General features: G+C 47.8%; 1 pseudogene; it reads left to right on the top strand.

Annotated features, from left to right (window-relative positions):
• Positions 1 to 4,656: 4,656 nt before the first annotated feature.
• Positions 4,657 to 5,176, top strand: LOC112408303 (alpha-1-antiproteinase pseudogene; annotated as a pseudogene).
• The last annotated feature ends 15,065 nt before the right edge of the window (positions 5,177 to 20,241 follow it).

Here is a 20,241-nt window from a genome sequence, read left to right as displayed (position 1 = left end):
GAAGGCGCCAGAAAGCGGCGCTAAGTAAATGCCAGGGAAAGACAGCCCAGGTGCGGTGGTGAGCACATGTCAGGAAATTTGGGGGATGTGGGGCTGAGTCATGGAAGACAGGGTACCAGCAGGTCAGTCCCACAGGCGAGGGCCTGACCCAGGTGGAGCTGTCAGGTAATTACCAGGACGTTTGCTCGCAGAAGGCAAAGCTGCCTTTCCATGGTCAGGTGCTTCCTTGTTATTAGGTATCACTTTGGTTATCTAAGAACAACGTGAACATCATATAATGAGAAATCAGAGCCATCAGAAGTTTTTTTAATCTCACGGTATGACTTTCACAAAGAGCACAGTGAACAGACCAAGTTAGAAATACATATTAAGTTTTTTAAAAATGATTTTTTCTTTAGTCCTCAGGTGTCAATAGCCTTGAAATATGGTCTGAGTATTATCAATACTTGCAATTTCCTTTAGTTCTGAGGTGACTTTCAGCAATGTTAGGACGAAAGTGCTAACAGCAGTACAAACAAAGTAGAGAGAATCCAGGAATCCCAAATCAGCCTTCTAATGAACGTGAAACCCTGAGCAGGGCATTTGATCTCTGTGTGCCTCAGTTTCCATTCCTGCAAAATGGGGGTAACGAGACCTAACTCACTTGTTTCCTTCTTTGGATGATTGCGCAAAGTGTCTATTTTTAGTGCTGGTTCTTTTACCAAATATTAAACATTAATCAAGACTGCAGATTCCAAAAGTAATATTTTGGGTACTAGCTTCCCCTCTCCCTTGATTTTGTCTCCCAGCTCTACCACTCACGTGCCCCAGGAGCTAGAGAGATCACCTCCCCTCTGCGAGCCTCTGTTTTATCACCAGCAAAAATGTGAGCATTAAGGTCGCTTGACGTCCTGATATTCTTCAGTATTTTAACTCCATCAGGATGGTCCCATGTCATTCTCTCATGTGATTCCTCTGAGCCTTGGCACCTGTTATCTTGGCCTGTTATCTCCCTTCTGTGCCTGGAAAAATGGGCTTTGGAGCCCAAAGAACACAGATTCCAGCTCCCAGTGTGAGGTTTCCTAGGGCTGGGACCTTGGCAGTGACAAGCCCGGTGACTTCAGGCAGCTGACATTTACTGAAGTTTAACCATGGGGTACTTCCCTGGTGGTCCAGTGGTTAGGACTCGTGCTTCTACTGCAGGGGGCGCGGGTTCGATCCGTGGTCAGGGAACTAAGGTCCCCCATGCCGCATGGCATGGCCAGAAATAAATAAATAAGAGATTTTTTTTAAAAAAAGAAGGTCAACCATCCATCAGGCACAGTTCTAGGCTCACTCCTCTCAATAGCTCTGGGAGACGAGTCTCAAGGAGAGATGAATCCTTGGTCTTGGTCACAAGGCTCCCATCACTCCATCCTCCCAGGTGGCCTTGTACCTGCCAGTTCCGCTGGACTAGACCACTTCAGGGAAGAACAGCACGGCCCTCAGATGATATCAGGTATGCGCTGGCTGGGCTCTGGAGGCTCCCCAGGCTTATTTCCTTCAGGGTGTGGGGGGTAGGGCCCCGTAGGGCTGAGCATCCCAACGCCCTATAAGTAGGCGAAGGCATGTGCCAGTGTGGTACAGCCTATGGGGTGAGTCCAGCCCAGTGAGCCTCCTGGAGGAAGAAGAGATTTCCATGCACTGAGTGAGAAGCTCTCCTTCAGCCCTGTCCTGAGCTGACACGGGTGCGTGAGGCCGGGCCACCTTGACGGAGGAGGAAACTGTGGCACAGGCAGGTTTGGCTCCGATTTGCAGGGTCAGGATTTGAAGGCGGGCAGTCGAGCCTTTGCCGTTCTGCCCAGCACAGTCGGTGGGGAGGATGGAACGACGTCATTCAAACCCCCCCATTCTTTTTCAGATTCTTTTCCCATATAGGTTATTACGGAATACTGAGTAGAGTTCCCTGTGCTATACAGTAGGTCCTTGTTGTTTACCTATTTTCTGTACAGTAGTGAGTCTATGTTAATCCCAAATATCATTGTACACCTTAAACTTGCGTAATGATATAAATCAAATAAATTTCAATAAAGTTGGGGGGGAGGAAGTAAATGTTATAAAATAGCTAAAGGCGAAAAATGTAGCCACAAGCAACCTGAAGAAAATATGGCTGAATATTTAACTGAAAAACAAAAAAAAAGGTCCCAGCACACAAGAGGTCCCTATAATAATACAGGCTGGTGGGCGGGGCTGCTTCGGGGTTACCTTTCTCCTTCTCCCACCCTCCCCAGGCTTGGACATAGCCCCATGGCCTTTGTGGTCTTCACCTGTGTGTCCCCCCCCGTAGAAGGCAGGGACGAGGCCTCCTGGAGGGACCGCACCCCGTGCCCCGTTCTCTAAAATGCTTCTCTGCCTCAGGATCCTTCCCTCTTCTTTTTTTATTTTTCCGCTTGTTTGTTTTTGTTTTTGTTTTGAGGTGATACTATTATTTCCTTTTTCTTTATTGTTTATTTCTTTTTTTTTTATTAAGAAGATTCTCCTTTCTTACCCTGTTCTTTTCACTTCCAGTCAGAGCCAGAGTCTTTGGCCTGGCCTGGTAGTTTCCATGCCCCAGCACTTAACTATCTTGCTGGAGAAAGCTGACCCCCCGTGATGGCCTGTCCCCCAGATTTTCAGAGGCCAGCCCGAGGTCTCCCCCTCTGCTCCCCAGTGGACCCCTGGCCTTGACCTCATTGCTGGAACTGCTCCTCTGAAGTTGAGGTGTATTCATTAACTCCTCAGATAACCCTGCTAGCTTTTCTGTCACCTCCTCCCCTTTCTTATCTGGGTTCACGGCCCTGTCTTCTATCTCTGGCCCCTCACTGATCCTAAAAGCTTTAGCTGGAAAAACCCACCGTCCCCTTCCCCCAGAGAGCTCAAGAAAGCCTTTTCCGGGCTGTGGCTGCACATGAGTGTCTAGCTGGAACAGGCCTGATACTCAGGGGCTGTTGTCATTAAGCCTCTTAAAGGTGCTGGTCATCAAGCTACTGGTAGCCAAAGGACCACAGAGGCATCTGAGCTCCCAAGCTGACAGCCAAAGAGATTTTTCTGTGGTCTCCCGAAGGCCTCACACAACTCACCACAGCAGAATCCTGGGGTCCCTTGACAAGGTCCCCACCCAAGAAGAATGAACACCCCAAAATGACTGAGTCCATTAAACTCTTTGGCCCCAGTGAGCAAACTCAAATGGGAATCACTTGACCCAAACCCACTCCGAAATGAGAAAAGTCTGGTCAACCAGGAAGAAGGAGGCCTCCTAAGTGGGTCTCGTGCTCTGAGCCCTTCCTCCTTCAGCATGGGAGCTCCACAGGGGTGCTTTGGCCCTGGGGGACCCTGGGCAATGCCTGGACAAATTTTTATTGTCACACCTGGGGGTGGGGAGGGGCTACTGGGATTTAGTTTTATCCAGGATGCTGCTAAACACCCAACAATGCACAGGACAGCCTCCCCACAGCATAGAATTTTCCAGCCCAGAAATAGTAGTGAGCTTGAGACCCCGGACTCCCTCTGTGCCCAGCCCTTAGAAGCAGCCAAGCTCCCACTTCAGGAGGTAGTTATTGGATGAACAGCCCCCTGAACACAGAACACTGGACCAGAAGCAAAGACACCTGTCTGTCTTGGCTCTGCTTGGCCCGCTATGTGGCCTCGAGCAAGTTAATGACCCTCTCCGAGCTTCATGTTTCACATCCTGTAAAATGAAGATAACAAAACACTCCACAAGACAAATGTCTGTGAGGGCCGCGAGGTTGAGGGTTCTCATGTCCTCTAATTCAACAGCCTTTTCCAGGCCTAGAACATTATAGAATCAGATGATAATGAACTCCAGGCTCAAGTGGCCTATAAAGTGAGAGCTGTAGCAGTTTCAAGAAAAAGGAGATGGAGGAAGTGTGTGGAGTTAGGGAGAATCTGGGCCTGAATCAGGCAAGCCCTTCTGTGTTCTGACTGGATGTCACTGGGCAAGATCCTTCCCACTCTGGGCAGCAGCCTCTCTGTCCATTAAAAACCAGGGTTCAGCGGAATCCCTCCTAGGGCTGTTCCAGATCCAATCATCCCTGAGCCCGATCTGGCCCGCTTCCTGGGCGATCATCTACTTCCTGTGCCTCAGTTTCCTCTTTTGCAAAGTAGGGGCTGTGGCACTTACACCTCGGGGTCATTGCAGATGTTAGTGGAACCATCGAGAGCGTGGACTCCAGACCCAGACTACCTGGGGGTGTGATTCTGGTCCTGCTACCTTACCGCTCTGGAACCTTGGACAAGTGACTTAACCTCTAGGAGCTTGGTCTCCTCATCTGTAAGCCCAGGAGAGTCGCCTGACCTGCCTCACAGGACTGTTACCAGAATGCAGTGAGATAAGACAGTAAAGTGCTTAGAGTGGAACTTGGTGTATGGTAATCGCCATAAAGTCTTCGCTGTTGTTCTGAGTCTTTCAATGGTGCTGATGTAGGAAAGTGCTCGGCACATAGATGCTCGATAAACTGTGTTTGCTTTGACATGGCGTCAGTCGGTGGCCGAGGGACTCGTCGTGTGGCCTGACCCGGGTGTGGTACCCTTCTCTCTGTTGCAGGACAATGGCATCCTCCATCACGTGGGGCCTCATCCTGCTGGCAGACCTGTGCCGTCAAGTCCCTGGCGCCACGCGTCAGTCAAGTCCCTGGCGCCATGCGTCAGTCCAGCCCTGATATTTGTCAATACGATCTCCCACACTTCTCCAGCTTCGCCTTCAGCCTGTACCATGAACTGGCCCGTCAGTCCAACAACAAAATCATCTTCTCCCCAGTGAGCATCGCTATAGCCTTTGTGATGCTCTCTCTCCCTGGGAACCAAAGATGATACTTACATCCAGATCCTGAAGGGCATAGGCTTCAAGTCTAAGAAGACGCCTAAGGCTGATATCCACAAAGACTTAGGGAGTCTCCCTGAAACCCTTAAGCAGCCGAACAGTCAGTTCCAGCTGACCGCTAATCATTGATGAGAATCTGAAGCAAAAGCCTGAGTTTTTGTACAATGTTTGTACCGCTCAAAAGCCCTGTCCATCAACTTCAGGAACATCAAAGAGGCCAAGAAAGAGATCAACCATCAGATAAAGATAAGAACTCAGGGAATAATTGTGGATTTGGTCAAAGCAATTGATGAAGACACGGCTCTTGCTCTGGTGAGCTACATAATTTTTGAAGGTTAAGGTTGTACAAGTAGCCTGAACTGGTTCTTTAGATTTTCCTTGGCAGTGGATGGAATGTAGCTATGGATCTCGGTTATTCAATTTTCTACACACAACCATTAAAAGACTTTGCATGAGGAATTCCCTGATGGTCCAGTGGTTAGGACTCCGCACTTCCACTGCAGGGGGGCACGGGTTCTATCCCTGGTCAGGGAACTAAGATCTTGCATGCCATGCAGCACGGCCAAAAAAAAAGACTTTGCATGATCAGATAAGGTTAGGAAATAGTGGGTTAAATAGTCAAATCATCGTCTTCTCTGCAAGACTTTTCAGAGTCTTAAATGTCCTAATGTGCTTTGTAAATCCCTACCAGGGAGAGAGGCAAAATATGTAGTATCCCAAAATAGAGAGCCATAAAAACAAATTTTGGCGGAGCATATGAAGGGAATAGGATTTCACAGAAGACACTGACAGCTCTCGTGTAGTGAAAATAGTGACAGCTTTGGAGACTGAAAGACGAGCGCTCACATCCTGCCTCTATGACCTATTAGCTGTTGTTTGACTATGGGCAAGTCATTTTACCTCTTTGAGGTTCTAGCTTCCTACCTGTAATAAGGACATAATAATGCCCTTCTTGTCAGAATTTTAGAAGGAAAAAATAAGTTACAAAGATCATGGGACTATATGCTCACATAGTAGGTGCTCAACTAAACTTGAATCCCGGCCTCCCTTCCTCCCTCTGAGTGTTGAGAATGTCAGGACCTGTGGGCCCCAGAAGGCATTCTAAGGCAGTTTAAACAGTCCATGGAGATAGCCTAGGGTAGGGGAGGTGAGAGTCAAGGCCAGGGGTTGCCTCCTTCACACCATTGGCCCCTTGCTCTAGAGAGAGAAAAGTGTGATGGAGAGCGCAGAGACTGGAGTGAGCACATCCCAGATTCCAGCTCTGCTGTGGGACTTCACGTGGGTCTCGTCCCCTCCCCAGCCTCACTTTCCTCCTCCCAACAAATGGGAAAATTGGGCCCTGGGGTCCCCGAGGCAACCTGTCTTAGCAGGATGGTGACGTTCTCTTGGTAGAGCAGAGGGGGCGCTTCTAAGGCATCTGCATTTCACATGTTGGTCCAGGGAAAGGCCATTAGAGTAGGAACAAGAGTGATTTCCCTGAATAATAAGAGGCACCAATTACCAAGGGGCAGGGAGACTCAGATGGGAGGTGCCCAGTATGACCTGGGGAGCTTCCAACCACTCCCAATAATTTTCAGCCTCAGACCACGCATTAACTAAACATCAAATCCAAGTAAAAATGTTTGTTCTGCCCACCCAGGTTGACGCCATTTAGCCTCTGCAATACAGAAACTCTGGATCCTCCTCTAGCCTCAAATTATCTTCACAAAGCCCTTCAGGAGCCTGACGATTTCATTTTTGCCCCAATTTACAGAGGGCAAAGCTGAGGCTCAGAGACCAGCGTCTCACCAGGGGGCCTCAGGGCTCCTTTTTCTAGCACACTTTTCTAAACCTTCTCCTGCCCCTAGCTGCTGTGCAGCTTCATCTTCTACAGGCGAATGGAAGGATAAATTCGAGGCTCAGCGCTTCCTAAAAGGAGACTTCCACGTGAACGAGAAGATCACGGTCAAGGTGCCCGTGATCAACCACGTGGGCATGTTCCACCTGTACCGAGACAATGAGTTCTCCTGCTGGGTGTTCGTGCAGCACTACCAGGGCAGAATGGCCGCCTTCCTGCTTCTGCCCAACCTGGGGAAGATGCAGCTGCCGGAGGGCGGGCTCTCTGAGAAGCACCTCGCCAAAATCCTCAAATACCTTGAGATACGGTGATTCCCAGGCCACGGCTGACCCAGGCGGGGAGGGTACATAATCTCATGCTCCCAGACAGAGCATCCTTTCGGGAAGCACTGACTGGGCTTTGTTAGACGGACAGTGCCCAGGGGTGAGGAGTGAAAGTCCTGTCCCTGAGGACTTCCTCCGCAGCCTGGACACTGCCCCTTCCCAGTGGCCAGTGCCCCGTGCAGGGAGAGCAACGCCAACCCATGTTGTGGGCAAACCCAGAAGGAAGAGGTGGGCTTCCCGGCAAAGGTGGCAGTTAAGTGTGGAGGTTCAGGACAGAAAGTCCACGGCAAGACAGGGGGGAAACCTGCTAGGAGAGGCCTGAAAAGCAAAGGCCCAGAGCGGGCAACTCCAGGACACGTTTGACGCTGGTTCTGGATCCTCTGTCACTGGATGAGTGTGGTTGGTCCCCGTCATGCACCCCAAGTTAGTGCATGTCTCTGTATTTGTAAATATGCCCATGCCCGGATGAGCTGCTTTCTCATGTACAATATAAAACAAAAATGAAAATACAGAGAAGTATTAGGTTGAAAAGCGAATAGAAGTTTTAATACCTCTTCCCCGCTCCACCCACGCCCAGGTTCCTTGCACCAGAGGCTGAGAGCAGAGAACAGGAGGACCTGGTCTAGAACAGGTCAAACAGAGCCTGAGGTTCAGTCAGACCCTCTCGGGGCCACACCTTGTCCCCATCGAAAACTAGAGCTGTGCTCCAGTCCTGTGCAGTCACTCATTCATGGAACAGATGTCACTCAGGACCTGCCACCACGCCCTACGGCCCTCTGGGATCCTGGCCCCGGAGGAGTCCCAGTCTGCGGCGTGACCAAACCCTGCAGGGAAGCGGTGTGCACAGCCCTTCCAGAGGACACCCTGGATCCTCCAGGAGGATTTATCAGAGGAGGTGGCATTTGAGAGGCTTTGCAGGACAAGAGGATCCCTGGGATTCTAACGTTCTCTGACCCCACGTGTAGAGGAGCTAAAGTAGAATAGACCAAGGCTGACCTCACATCCTTGCATGGGCAGGGGGACAGGGCACCAAGTGGGAGGAGCAACCAGAAAAGGAAACACTTTCAATTCTGTGAAATGTTTTTATTTTCTAACCATCGTGACAGTTCTGCCAATTTACACTTGCCCAAACTGTCCATTTCTGGAAGCTACGGTCTCAAAACTGTCCTAGGCAAACTGGGCATCACAAGGTCTTCAGCAAAGGGGCTGACCTCTCAGGGATCACTGAGGAACTGCCTCTGAAGTTGTCCAAGGTGAGTGTGTCCTTGACCTCTGTAGGTCAGAATGTGTACGGGGTCTACAGCTCAAGGGTGAGGCTGAGGAAGGGACAGAGGGACACAGGCACACCTGCAGACTGAGGTCCCTGAGGAATGTCATCGCTCCACCAAGACTGCAATGTGGTCGGATGATGGAGGGCGACAGGTGGCCTCACGTGCTTGGTGCATTTTATTTAAGGACCTCCTCTGAGGTTGTGTCACTCACCCTCTGTCCCATCCTTGGCCGGGCACTTCCCTTCTTTGGGTCCCGATAAACCCCTATTTACAGAGAGAGGCTTAGGCTCAGGGATTGCAGAGTACCTTTGGCCCTGAGCCTGTGACACCAGGAGCTACCGCTGAATCACTGAGTCTGAGTTACAGAGTGATTTCGACCAAAGATGCCATTTACGCAGGAGAATTACAGGTGCCCAGAGAAACAACTGCATTTCAGTGACTAACTGTGAGCTGAGTGCCTGGGTGGGGATGAGGCGTGTGAAAGTCCCCATCGAAGCCCTGGTCCCCAAGGAGTTTAGAATCTGGTCTACGAACAAGTGCAGAGCCAAGGAGAAAACGTACAAGAAAATCCGCCTCCTGATGTGGTGGGCTCCTTCCCAGGGCCGTTGAGGAGGCTGGTCAGGAAGGGGTGAGGGTCCCCTCGTGGGTCAGACACAAGCCTTGAGAGCCATGCTTGTGTGTCTCCTGCAGGGAGGGGAGGACAGGACAGGCGATGAGAGAGGCATGAGTGTGGTGTTGAAGCACAGAGAAGGGACCAGTTCCCCAGAGAGGGAAGGGTTAAGAATTAGAGTGTGGGATGGGGTTGGGTAAGTAGGTGTGACCAGTTGATGGAGGCTTACAATTACCAGATAAAGGTCTTGATTCTTGTCCTTATTCAAACACTCACACACAAATGCACACCTGTCACACACGCACACACTTGTGCACACACCCATTTACTGAGCACCTACACTGCGTGAAGTTCCTCACATGCAGCACCATAGTGGCCCTGGGTCATCCTACCCCACAGGTCTGATTTTCCTATTTAGGAAACTGAGGTTTCCTAAGAAGAATAGTCTTGGAGGAGATATATGTTTATGTAGAGCTGATTCACTTTGTTATAGAGCACAAACTAACACACCACTGTAAAGCAATTATACTCCAGGGCTTCCCTGGTGGCGCAGTGGTTGAGAGTCCGCCTGCCGATGCATGGGACACGGGTTCGTGCCCCAGTCTGGGAAGATGCCACATGCCGCGGAGCAACTAAGCCCGTGCACCCCAGCTACTGAGCCTGCGCTCCAGAGCCCGCGCGCCACGACTACTGAGCCCACGTGCCTAGAGCCCGTGCTTTGCAACAAGAGGAGCCACCGCAACGAGAAGCTTGCGCACCACAACGAAGTGTAGCCCCTGCTCACTGCAACTACAGAAAGCCTGCGCGCGGCAACCAAGACCCAATGCAGCCAAAAATAAATAAATCAAATAAATAAATTTATTTTTAAAAAATGGCCAATGGAAATATGAAAGAATTCTCAACCCACTCATTATTTTAAAAGCACAAGTCAGAGTGCCACTTTTCACCTCTGATTGGCATAAACATACGAGGTTGACAATTCTCATTGCTGATTTACACGTGAGGAAACAGGCATTCATACAATAGACTGGGGGAGTGTAAGTTTGTGCAAGATCTTTGGAAGATAATTTGGTAACATCTATTAAAATTTTTAAAAAAACAAACTAATTTTGACTCAGGAAGTCCACTACTGGGAATATATCCCATGGAAATATTTACAAACAGCAAATGTTAAAAAAAAAAAAAAGTCTCCTTTTTAACTTCAGCATTGTTTGAAGAGCAAAAAGTCTTAAATGTCCATAATAATAGGAAATTAATTATATAAAATTGGATAGAGTGTCATGCAACCTTTTAAAAATATTGAATATAAGGCCAGTTCTGCATAGGTTGATAAGGGAAAGCCTCTAAAAGCAAAAAATACAGAAAAGTATACATAGTATGATTTCTTCTGTAAACACATACATGCATTTATCTCACAATTATTTACTGAGCACCTACTATGTTCCAGGCATGGCTGTGCAGCTATGAACAAAACAGACAAAATCCCTGTCCACAGGAACCCAGTGGGGGATGCAGGGATGATCTGGGTAAATCAATACCATGTATAGAATAGGAGAAGGTGATGAGTCCAACAGCAAAACAATAATGCAGGGACAGGGCATGAGGAGTGCTAGGGTGTGAGACACACTTGGACAGAGTGGTCAGGGAAGGCCTCACTGAGAAGGTGGCATCTGAAACCCAAGGCAGGTGCGAGAGTAAGCCATGCGGGCATCTAATAGAAGAGCAGCCAGGCAGAGGGACTAGGAGGTGCAAAGGCCCTGGGGCAGGAATGTGTCTGGCATGTTCAAGGGAAGCAAGGAGAAAGCAGTGTGCCTAGAGCAGTGGAGAGCAGGAGAGAAAGAGAGAAGCAGAAGAGGGCAGAGATGTGACTATGGGACCTGGTTTGGGGAGGGGGTGGGGTACGGGTTTGTACATCATACACGTGCATGGACTGGCTTTCGTTCTGAGTGACCTGGAGCCCACAAAGGGTATCCCACCGAGGCTCGAAGTGATTTCTATTTTGACAGAATCACATAAAGATTCAGGAGGCAGATCACCCACCATTTTGTCTGCTTCTTTATAGTTTTCTATGTATCTAAAAAGTATTGAATATTAATTTAAGAATCAAATGGAAGGGGATGGTGGCAAGTGGACGGTCAGAGAGGCACTTCTGTCCTAGACAGAGAAGCAGGGCGTGGGGTCTGAAGAAGGATGTTACCCTTAAGGCATTTCGTTGGGGTCTTAATTTCTATTACCTGGGAGCGGGGAAGGTTCCTTGGTGAAATGGGTTTGGAAAACTCTGGGTAAGTCTTTACTGAGGGACTTCTCAGCTCCTTTCAAATATTACCATCCAAGTGAGAGAGAGAGTATGCAGTGTTTCCCAAAATTATTTGACCATGGAACCCATTTTTTTTTTACAAATCATCTCTAGGGTTCCACGGAATCCACTTTGTAAAATGCTGCTGTGGGTGAGAAGGCTGTTGAGGGTGGGTAGTGGCCAAGGCATGTTTGCCTTTACACAGCTCGCCCAGGCAGTGGCAGGGGAATTGGTTGGCAGGGCAGGATGAGGATAAGGAGGTCTGAGAGCTTACACTCTCGTCACACAGATCTGTTGCCCCTTCTGGGCAAAAATGTCCTTGTGCCCAGAGACAGCGATTCAGACACCAGATGCCCCTGCCCTCTGAGACGCTGGCACTCACTGAGGCAGCAGAGTGGCATTTGACATTCTTGGTTCAGAGGGACAGTACCACATATGCTGCCCAGAGACCCAGTACACCAGCCTCCTCCCTGGGCGTTAACTGGAGGGCAGCTGAAGTGCAATGAACAGAGAGGACAAACAGGATGGTTGGCTGGGGAGGAGGTGGTCAGGCCCTGATTACACAAGCTCACATCACCTTGGGCCTGTTAATATTAACTCAATCGCCAGCCTAGGGGAGCATAGAAATCCCCAGAGTCACTGCCCTGATAAACTTTGTTTTGTTCAAGTGGTTGGCTAGATCTTCAATGATACTCACTTGGCCTTAGACTGTAATCTTTTTTTTTTTTTGCGGTACGCAGGCCTCTCACTGTTATGGCCTCTCCCGTCGCGGAGCACAGGCTCCGGATGCGCAGGCTCAGTGGCCATGGCTCACAGGCCCAGCCGCTCCGCGGCATGTGGGATCCTCCCGGACCGGGGCACGAACCCGCGTCCCCTGCATCGGCAGGCGGACTCTCAACCACTGCGCCACCAGGGAAGCCCTAGATTGTAATCTTGCTGAATCCCCCACAAATATGCCGCTTTCATCCCCTGTGGCTACATGCTGGGGACCATGCCTCCCATGGGGCAGGGCAGTACCAGATGGAGGACCGAACGTGAGCAGAAACCCAGCAGAAGAAACATGAACAGCCAACCAACGGTCTTCGGGACAATTGTCACCTTGAGCCATTTCAATAATCAAGCCATCAGAGCTGCTTGTAAGAAGAATGTATTTCTTCCTGGTGGGCATTCCCTGTCACTGGAGTCTGGATACATTTTTGATTCCTGTCATTGCTCAATAAGCTAAGCTTATGAAGAAGTGGATTCAGTCAATCAGTCACTCAACCATCTTGTACTAAGTGCCAACCACATGCCAGGCCTGGGCTATACATTGTGCTGGGTGTGGGTTCCATGTAAGTTCAGTGAATAATTTCGAATTACAAACTTATTTGTAAAAAGAAGCGAGGGCTTTGCAGATCCTCTATGGCCCTGCTGCTTCTTTCAGAGGATTGCCTTCGGGGTCAATAAGGACAATGGTACAGGCTGTGCACTGCACACGGGTGCTGGCAGAGACAGCATGGGGCCTGAAATCCATCCCAGCTACACTCACCAGTTGGTACACCCTGGTATGTGGTGACATCCATCTGGTTAAAAGATGTTCTTTTTAATTTGCACAAAGATGCTGTTACTCCAGATAGCATGTGATAAAATGAGCACATTAAAACGTTAATGGAAGAATCTAGATGGTAGATTTAAAGTGTCCACTGTAAAAATCTTTCCACTTTGCTCTATGTCTTAAAACTGTCATAATAAAATGGTGGAGGGGATTAGAATACCATTCCTCATGAGTTATGTATGACCCAAAGAGATGCTGTTATGGGTTGAATTGTGTCCCTCTAAGATTTATACATTGAAGTTCTAACCCTCAGTACCTCATTTGGAGATCGCGTCTTTACAGAGGTAATCAACTTAAAATGAGGTCATTAGCCTGGGCTTTAAACCAATAGGACTGGTGTCCTTATAAGAAGGGGAAATGTGGACACAGAGACACGAGCTGAGAGGGAAGATGATATGAAGATATAGCAAGAACACCGGGTGAAATTGAAGATGGTTCATCTACACACCAAAGAGAAAGGCCTGGAACAGACCCTCCCCTCACAGCCCTCAGAAAGAACCAACCTTGCCAACAGCTTGATTTCAGAGTCCTAGGCTCCAGAACTGTGAGACAATAAATTTCAGTTGTTTAAGGCACCCAGTGTGTGGTACTTAGTTATGGCAGCCCTAATGCAGATGCTTTTCCCTAGTCTGCACAGAGGGAGGCACCCTGAAGGCTGGCAGTATCCTGATCGCCTCCTTGAACTCCCAGAGGGCACGCAACTATAAGGAGGGCTTTGGGCAGTGTTTTAGTAGATAGACTTCCTACTGAACGTTTTGAGGAGCTGGAAACTGACCACAGGCTAATGCTTACCTTAGGAAGAAATGAGTGACAACGAAGAGAAATCACTGTCCGTTGGGATTTAAAGGCCAGCTCATGCCCAATAACGGAACTAAAAGCAAAGAGCTTTTGCCACTGTTGACTTTTGAAACAATAACATTCCACAAATAAAGACATAAGACAACGTTGTTTAAAAACCCACAGGAAACCAAGTAACCAGGTATGGTGAAACAGTGGTTGGAGCCTGGGCTCTGTTCCTGGCACTGACCACTCACAAGCTACGTCGTCGTGGCCGAGCCACCTGAACTCTACCTTCTCGTTCACAAAGACACCGGTTGTTGGGAGGCTTAAGTAAAGTATGACATGTAAAGCTCTAAGCACATAGCATGTGCTTAAGAAATGGGAGGAAAAATCCAGAGACAGGAGGAGATAAGTCTCATCAGGACTGATAAACAGGCTCAAAGGCTTGTTTGCTCAATAAACAAACGGCTGCAGGTGAAGGTCAGCAGGACTGTGATGTCAAAATCACTACTCGGCTGACATCAGGGGTTTATTCCCATTAGACGCTGTGAAAGTTGGCTATGATTTCTTGTTAATCCTGAGAAAATGTACAGTGAAGTAGGAAGAATACACGCTCATGAGGCAAGAGAGGGGATTCTAATTCTCACTTTTTCTCAGGATGTGTAACCCCTGGTAAGTCCCTGTTATCTCTCCCAACCTCTACTTCCTCATCTATAAAATGAGAATGTTGGACTAGACTAAAAATGGCAAACATGGGGCCATATGCAACTGCTTCCAATCTCACATCCACAGCAGACATCACCAATCGACCATGGCCTGATTGTCATCTTCATTCAGGCACAGCCTCAGAATCCACTACGATGGATCCAAGATGGCAGCTCAGATGGAAACCATTTACTGTCCTATCCTAGGTGATCTCTAAAATGCCTTACAGTTCCTATGTTTTCTGGGCCTGATTCCTCTCTTGGCTAGACATGACTTCACTCTGCATCCTCCAAAACTTTCATGGGGAAATTATTTGGGATATTTCACATTTGGGGTCCTACATCTTAAGTTGTCCTGTCGCTCCACAACTCGTTCTCCCAGGCTGGATGCCCAACATCTTCACCGGCATCCTAGGTTTTGGTAACTCCATTATTTTAATAACCTGGTTCCCTCTGCTCATGCCCGCGACAGTCATGGTTAATGGATTAAGGCACTCTCACACAGAAAGATGGAGTCTCAAATGCCTTTTTTTTTTGGCCACGCCATGCGTGGCTTGTGGGATCTTAATTCCCTGACCAGGGTCCACAGCAGTGAAAGCACCGAGTCCTAACCACTGGACAGCCAGGGAAGTCCCTCAACTGCCTCTTCAACTCAGTCTCCCAGGCTGCCCTTACCAATTACTTGAAATCGATGTATAGGTAACAACCGTTGGCCATTTCGTCCCAAGAAAGTATGTCCAAAGAAACTCGAGAACAAATTATTAAACCAAGAAGAAACTAGCTCTATGTGTGTTTGCTAGCTCTATGTGTGTCTGTATGTGTATTTATAGAGATCAGTTTCAAACCAGTGCCAGATGAATGGCTTTCTTTCAACACTCAAGACTGAGTCTCCAAACTACTCTTCCACTTCTCCTCTTACCTCTGCAGCAAGCTCAGAATGTGCCCATTCCCAAGAAGTCACCTATCATAGTAGAATACAGGTCTGGGTGTCACATAGCTTTGAGTGCCAAGCCTGCCTCAATCTCTACAAACTGTTTGCTTTTGAACAAGTTACTCAATCTTTCCCGGGCTCATCTGTAAAACAGGACTAATGCCTTCTCACAGGGTCATTTTAGCAGATAGCACATATCCTACCACCTGGAAGACAGTCAACAAATAAATTAGATTTGCTGCTACTCTTGCATGTATCGCTATCACGATTAATACTACTTCTATATTGATCTGTGTGTCCTTGAGCTTTGGCACAGAGAAATATGTCTGAAGAAGCGCCAAAGGAGATTAAAGATGGATAACAAACTCGAGGAGTACTGGGTGACCACAGTGGACTCTGACTCTGCTTGAGGCACTGCTCAAAGTTTGCTTGGCCCAAATCCTGCCCATCCTTCAGAACTCAGCTCAAGTCCACGTCCTTACAGGAGCCTCCACTGAATATGGAGCCTCTACTCTGCCTGGTGGAGGAAGCTTGATCTTATTAACTCTAGCTGAGTTCTGTTCATTCAACATAAACTCTGTCGACTCAGAACTCTTTCAGTCAAGTCAGGGTTTCCCCAGTCCACAGTTTTATACACTCCACTCCCCTTCCCTGAGGTGTTTAAGTGTGGAGACGGTAAGTATCCAGGGCCTCACGTGAGATATGCTTCATGAAGGCAGTAATACAGTTACTCTACATCTCCCTTCAATGCCCATCCAGGGTTAAGCATAGAGCAAGTGCTTCAGATGTGGGTGGATGGATGGATGGATGGATGGAATGGATGGGAGATGGATGGATGGATGGGAGGATGAGAAAATACTTTCCCCACAGACATCTGTCCTTTCTCCTCAGCTTCTCTGACAGTGTAGTGAGGCCAGCCTCCTTGGTCAGGTCAGGTCAGCAGTTCCTCTTCCTCTAGTTCCTCGTGCACCAGTAAGCACTGCATACTAGGCACCCAAATGATGTAGGTACAGTGGGCTGAGAACTGGAGCATTTGCCTGGGGAGGCTACAACCTGACCTTCCCCTGTGTTTCTGCATCCCTGACCAGAATCATCTTTTGATGTTGGCTACCCACTCTGATCCTCATGACAGCTGTCCATGGGGGCCAGCCTTGAGGGTGCTGCGGGTGCATCCGATTCCTTGTCCCCGACTTGTAAGTAAAAATTACCTTCTCCTAACCTCATATCTGGTCCGCATAGCTCCCAGTTACTACCTGAGGAGATAGTTCCCTTTGTAAGTTGTGGGCTGGGGGGTTGCCATTAAGGGGAGGGGCCAGAGCAGCAGCACAGGACTTGCGGGGCTCACATGCAGGTGGGTCTTATTGTAGGGAGTCACCTTATTCTGAAATAGAGAGATGTGAAGGATAAAATCAAGCCTTTCGAGGCAACAGGCCTAGACTCGAATCCTGGCTCGGTCACTGGCTCGCTGTGGACCTTGAATAAGTCACTTCACCTCCCAGGAACTCAAATATTTGCAGGAGTTTGGTTGTGAGGATTAAATGGAGTCTTACTCAGAGTCCCCACAATGGTTCAAAGGATGAGACTTTTGCAAAGAGACTATGTAGAAAGATGTGGAAAATGTTAAGGGAAAAGCAGAAGGGTGTCTGGTGAGACACCCAGAGGTTGGCAAAACCAGGAAGCTCTTACCTGTCCAGAGCTGAAGGGGCAAAGGAGAGAAACAGTGAGAGGAGGAGCCACGGAAGGAGTGGCTGCCTGGAAGGGTCTGAGGTGGCGGAGGGATGCAGCCACTCCAGAGGCACCGAGCTGAAGCAGGGAGGAATGGGAAGAAAGAGAGCTAGCAGTACAGGACATACGAGTCAGCGTCTCAGAGCACAGAGCGTGGCAGAAGAGGGCAGATGATGGGCAAAGAGCCTGCAGAAAAGGTACTGCTCATAGTAAAGGCAAGAGGCAGGTCTTGCTGAGCACTACACGCCATTGCATTTCATTTCGACTCAGAGAGTTTAGCCCCGAGTGCATAAGCGCAGCACTACCTGTGTTGTTAGTTTAATGGACTTTCTCATTGATCCAGAAGGTGAATTCAGATTCAGAACATGTTTAAGAAATGGGGGATCAATGACCCCCATTCCCACCCCTACCCCCAAGTTTTCTGTTGTGATTTGTTTAGAATAAAAGTGTGTATTTCACCAAATCTTAAAGCGCTGTGAGCCGTAGCTCCAGAGATGGAGAGACCAGTGACCAGAGGAGAGTGGAGGGATGTCCCGGTGCCCACCCTGCCTGGCACAGGACCCGGAGTGCTGTGGGAAACCCAGGAGTCCTCTCTCTCCATCTCCCATGGACCCTGCCCAACCCATCTCCAGCCCTCTCCCTCTGGACCAGCTGCCAGCTTCTCCCATCCAAATGACGACAGACACCCCCATTCCCCCTGCTCATAGGACAAAGGAGGCAGCCACGAGACAGGGGCAGTCTCTCTCAGTCCCAGGACAAATTCTGAAGGAAGAGTCTGTTTGTCCTGGATAAGCTGTCTGCTCCAGACCATCAGAGTGACTGGAGGCGGGGAACGCATCTATAAAAACTAATTTACAATTGCAACCAAAAAGTGGGTGCAAATATACTATACATTAGTGTAACAGGAAAAGCAAAACTGTATGAAAAAAGTCACTTTTAAAAGGCCTAAATTATTAGAGAGCTATAGCACATCCCTGGCTTAAAAGATTCACGTTTAGAAAGAGAGACATATGCCTTCAAATTAATAGTTCTTATTGAAATCCCATCTAGAGTTTTTGAATTCGGCACATCGATTCTAAAATTCACCTGATGGAAAAAATCCACAAAAAAAAAGCTGATGATTTTTGAAAAAGAAAAACAAATGACTTGCCTTGCAAAATATACAAAATGTACATTTATACACCATATAAAATGTCTAGAAGCATCTGTGATAAATGGAATTTTATATAAGACCATGATAGCCTTTCAAATCCATGGGAAAATTTTAGTTTAATCCAGGCATGCTATCAATTCAATCCATTGTCTATTCTATTTGGGGAATGGGATACTTGTATTCTTACTTCACACCAAATGCAAACTAAATTCAAAATAGATTAAAGAGCTGAACATAAAATTATGAAATTAAAAATACCAGAAGAAGAAATGGTGCATGTGGTTTTTTATAATCTTGGGATGGGGAAGGATTTCGTCAGTGTGACAACACTGGCAGATCAGAGTAGATAAAATGTTAAAACTTCTTTATGATGAAAGACAAGATGACCAAAGTGAAAAGACAGATGACAGAGTGAGAAGAAAAAATATTTGCAATATTTATGACAAAGGTTTAATATCCCTTATGCGTATAAGAATTTCCTACAACCCAATCAAGAGAAAAAAAGACAACAGAACTACAAAAATAAAGGACAGTGAAAGGCTATTTCCATCAGTTAGACAGTCAAAAATAAAACGATGCCAATATTCAACATCAGAAAGGGCATGGACGAATACACACCTCTACCCCGTGTTTGTAGGAGCATAACTGATACAGATTTTTTGAATGGCAAATTAATAGCATCTAGGAAAATTCAAAATATGCATACCAATTTCATAAATGAACTCTAGAGAATCCCTCATTTTTTGATATATGTACAAAGATGTTCATGGCAGCATTCTTGGAAGAGCAGGAAAAAAATCAACACCCACCTATGAAAGATGATTCAATGATTTATAGTAAGTAAATCCTTACTACCCAATATATATAACCATCAATATAATGAAGCAATTTGTACCTACTGACGAATTAGTGAAATACATCTGCCTTATATTGTTAAATTAAAAAGTTTGGAACAATATGTAGAATATAATTCCACTTCATTTTGAAGTATGTATGTAAAATTATCCATACATATAAGTATGTTCTCTGTGTAGATAGTACATATTCAATTCACATATAGATCCAAATTTTAAAAATTCTAAACCAACCTTTGACAAATTCTTAAAACTGATAACCTCTGGGGAACAGGAGTGGAGTGAGTGGGTGAGGAGCTGAATTTTTACTTTATGTTGTAAACATTGTATTTTATTTTATTGTATTTTTTTACATCTTTATTGTAGTATAATTGCTTTACAATGGTGTGTTAGTTTCTGCTTTATAACAAAGTGAGTCAGTTATACGTATACATATGTTCCCATATCTCCTCCCTCTTGCTTATTATAACGAAAATCTAAGGACACCTGCGGGGTATAGTTAGGACTTTTTTTCTACACCTATAGGTCTATTGAATACCTATTGCATTTTGCCCACCGTGTTCTCACATCAAGCCTCACACAGGTCCAGAGTCAGGATTCAAACCCGAGTCTGCCCGACTCCAAAGCTGGAGCCTTACCCAGGCATCCACTGTTCCCTTTGAATTTCCCATTAAAGCTGCCCCGGGGCAGTCGATGGAGGGGGAGAGAAGAGCAGTGGGAAGCGTTCTGGCGCCTTGCTGGACTGCGTGAGGGCACTCTGTGTCTCTGTTGGTCCACGATGGCGCACCCCACTCTCTTCTTTTGTCTGCTGGTAGCCAGGCTGGGTGCTCGCGCCTGTGACCAAGGGGCTCCTGACCAGGAAAATCGTCCAACCCCAGTGACACTGTTGGCCTCCTCCACTTCCCTGAACAATCCCCACTTTGCCTTCAGCCTATACAGGCAGGTGGTGGCCACAACCCCAGGCAGGAACATCATCTTCTCCCCGCTGAGCATCTCCATCCCCTCAGCCTGCCGCTCTCCAGGCCAGGCCCACAGTGCGCACCCAGGGCCTGGAGGGACTGGGGTTCAGCCTGTCCCGAGTCCCAGACAAAGGGCTCCATGGGCACTATAGTCAATTCCTCCGTGCCCTCCTTCCTCCCCCTGGGGCATGCCAGCCAGACGTGGCAGCATGCTGTTTGGGGACCAGAAGCAGTACCTGTACAGAAGTTTGTTGATGATGCCCAGAATCTGTACCACGCAGAGGTACATTCCCCTTCGGGAATGACCAGGTAGCCAGGGGGCAGATGGATCCTTTCACTTCAAGACTGGGAAGCTCAGGGGGCTTCC

This window comes from Neophocaena asiaeorientalis, unplaced genomic scaffold (genome assembly GCF_003031525.2).
Source record: "Neophocaena asiaeorientalis asiaeorientalis breed wild unplaced genomic scaffold, Neophocaena_asiaeorientalis_V1.1 scaffold476, whole genome shotgun sequence".
Classification (NCBI taxonomy): domain Eukaryota; kingdom Metazoa; phylum Chordata; class Mammalia; order Artiodactyla; family Phocoenidae; genus Neophocaena; species Neophocaena asiaeorientalis.
This window is presented reverse-complemented; position numbering and strand designations above follow the sequence as displayed.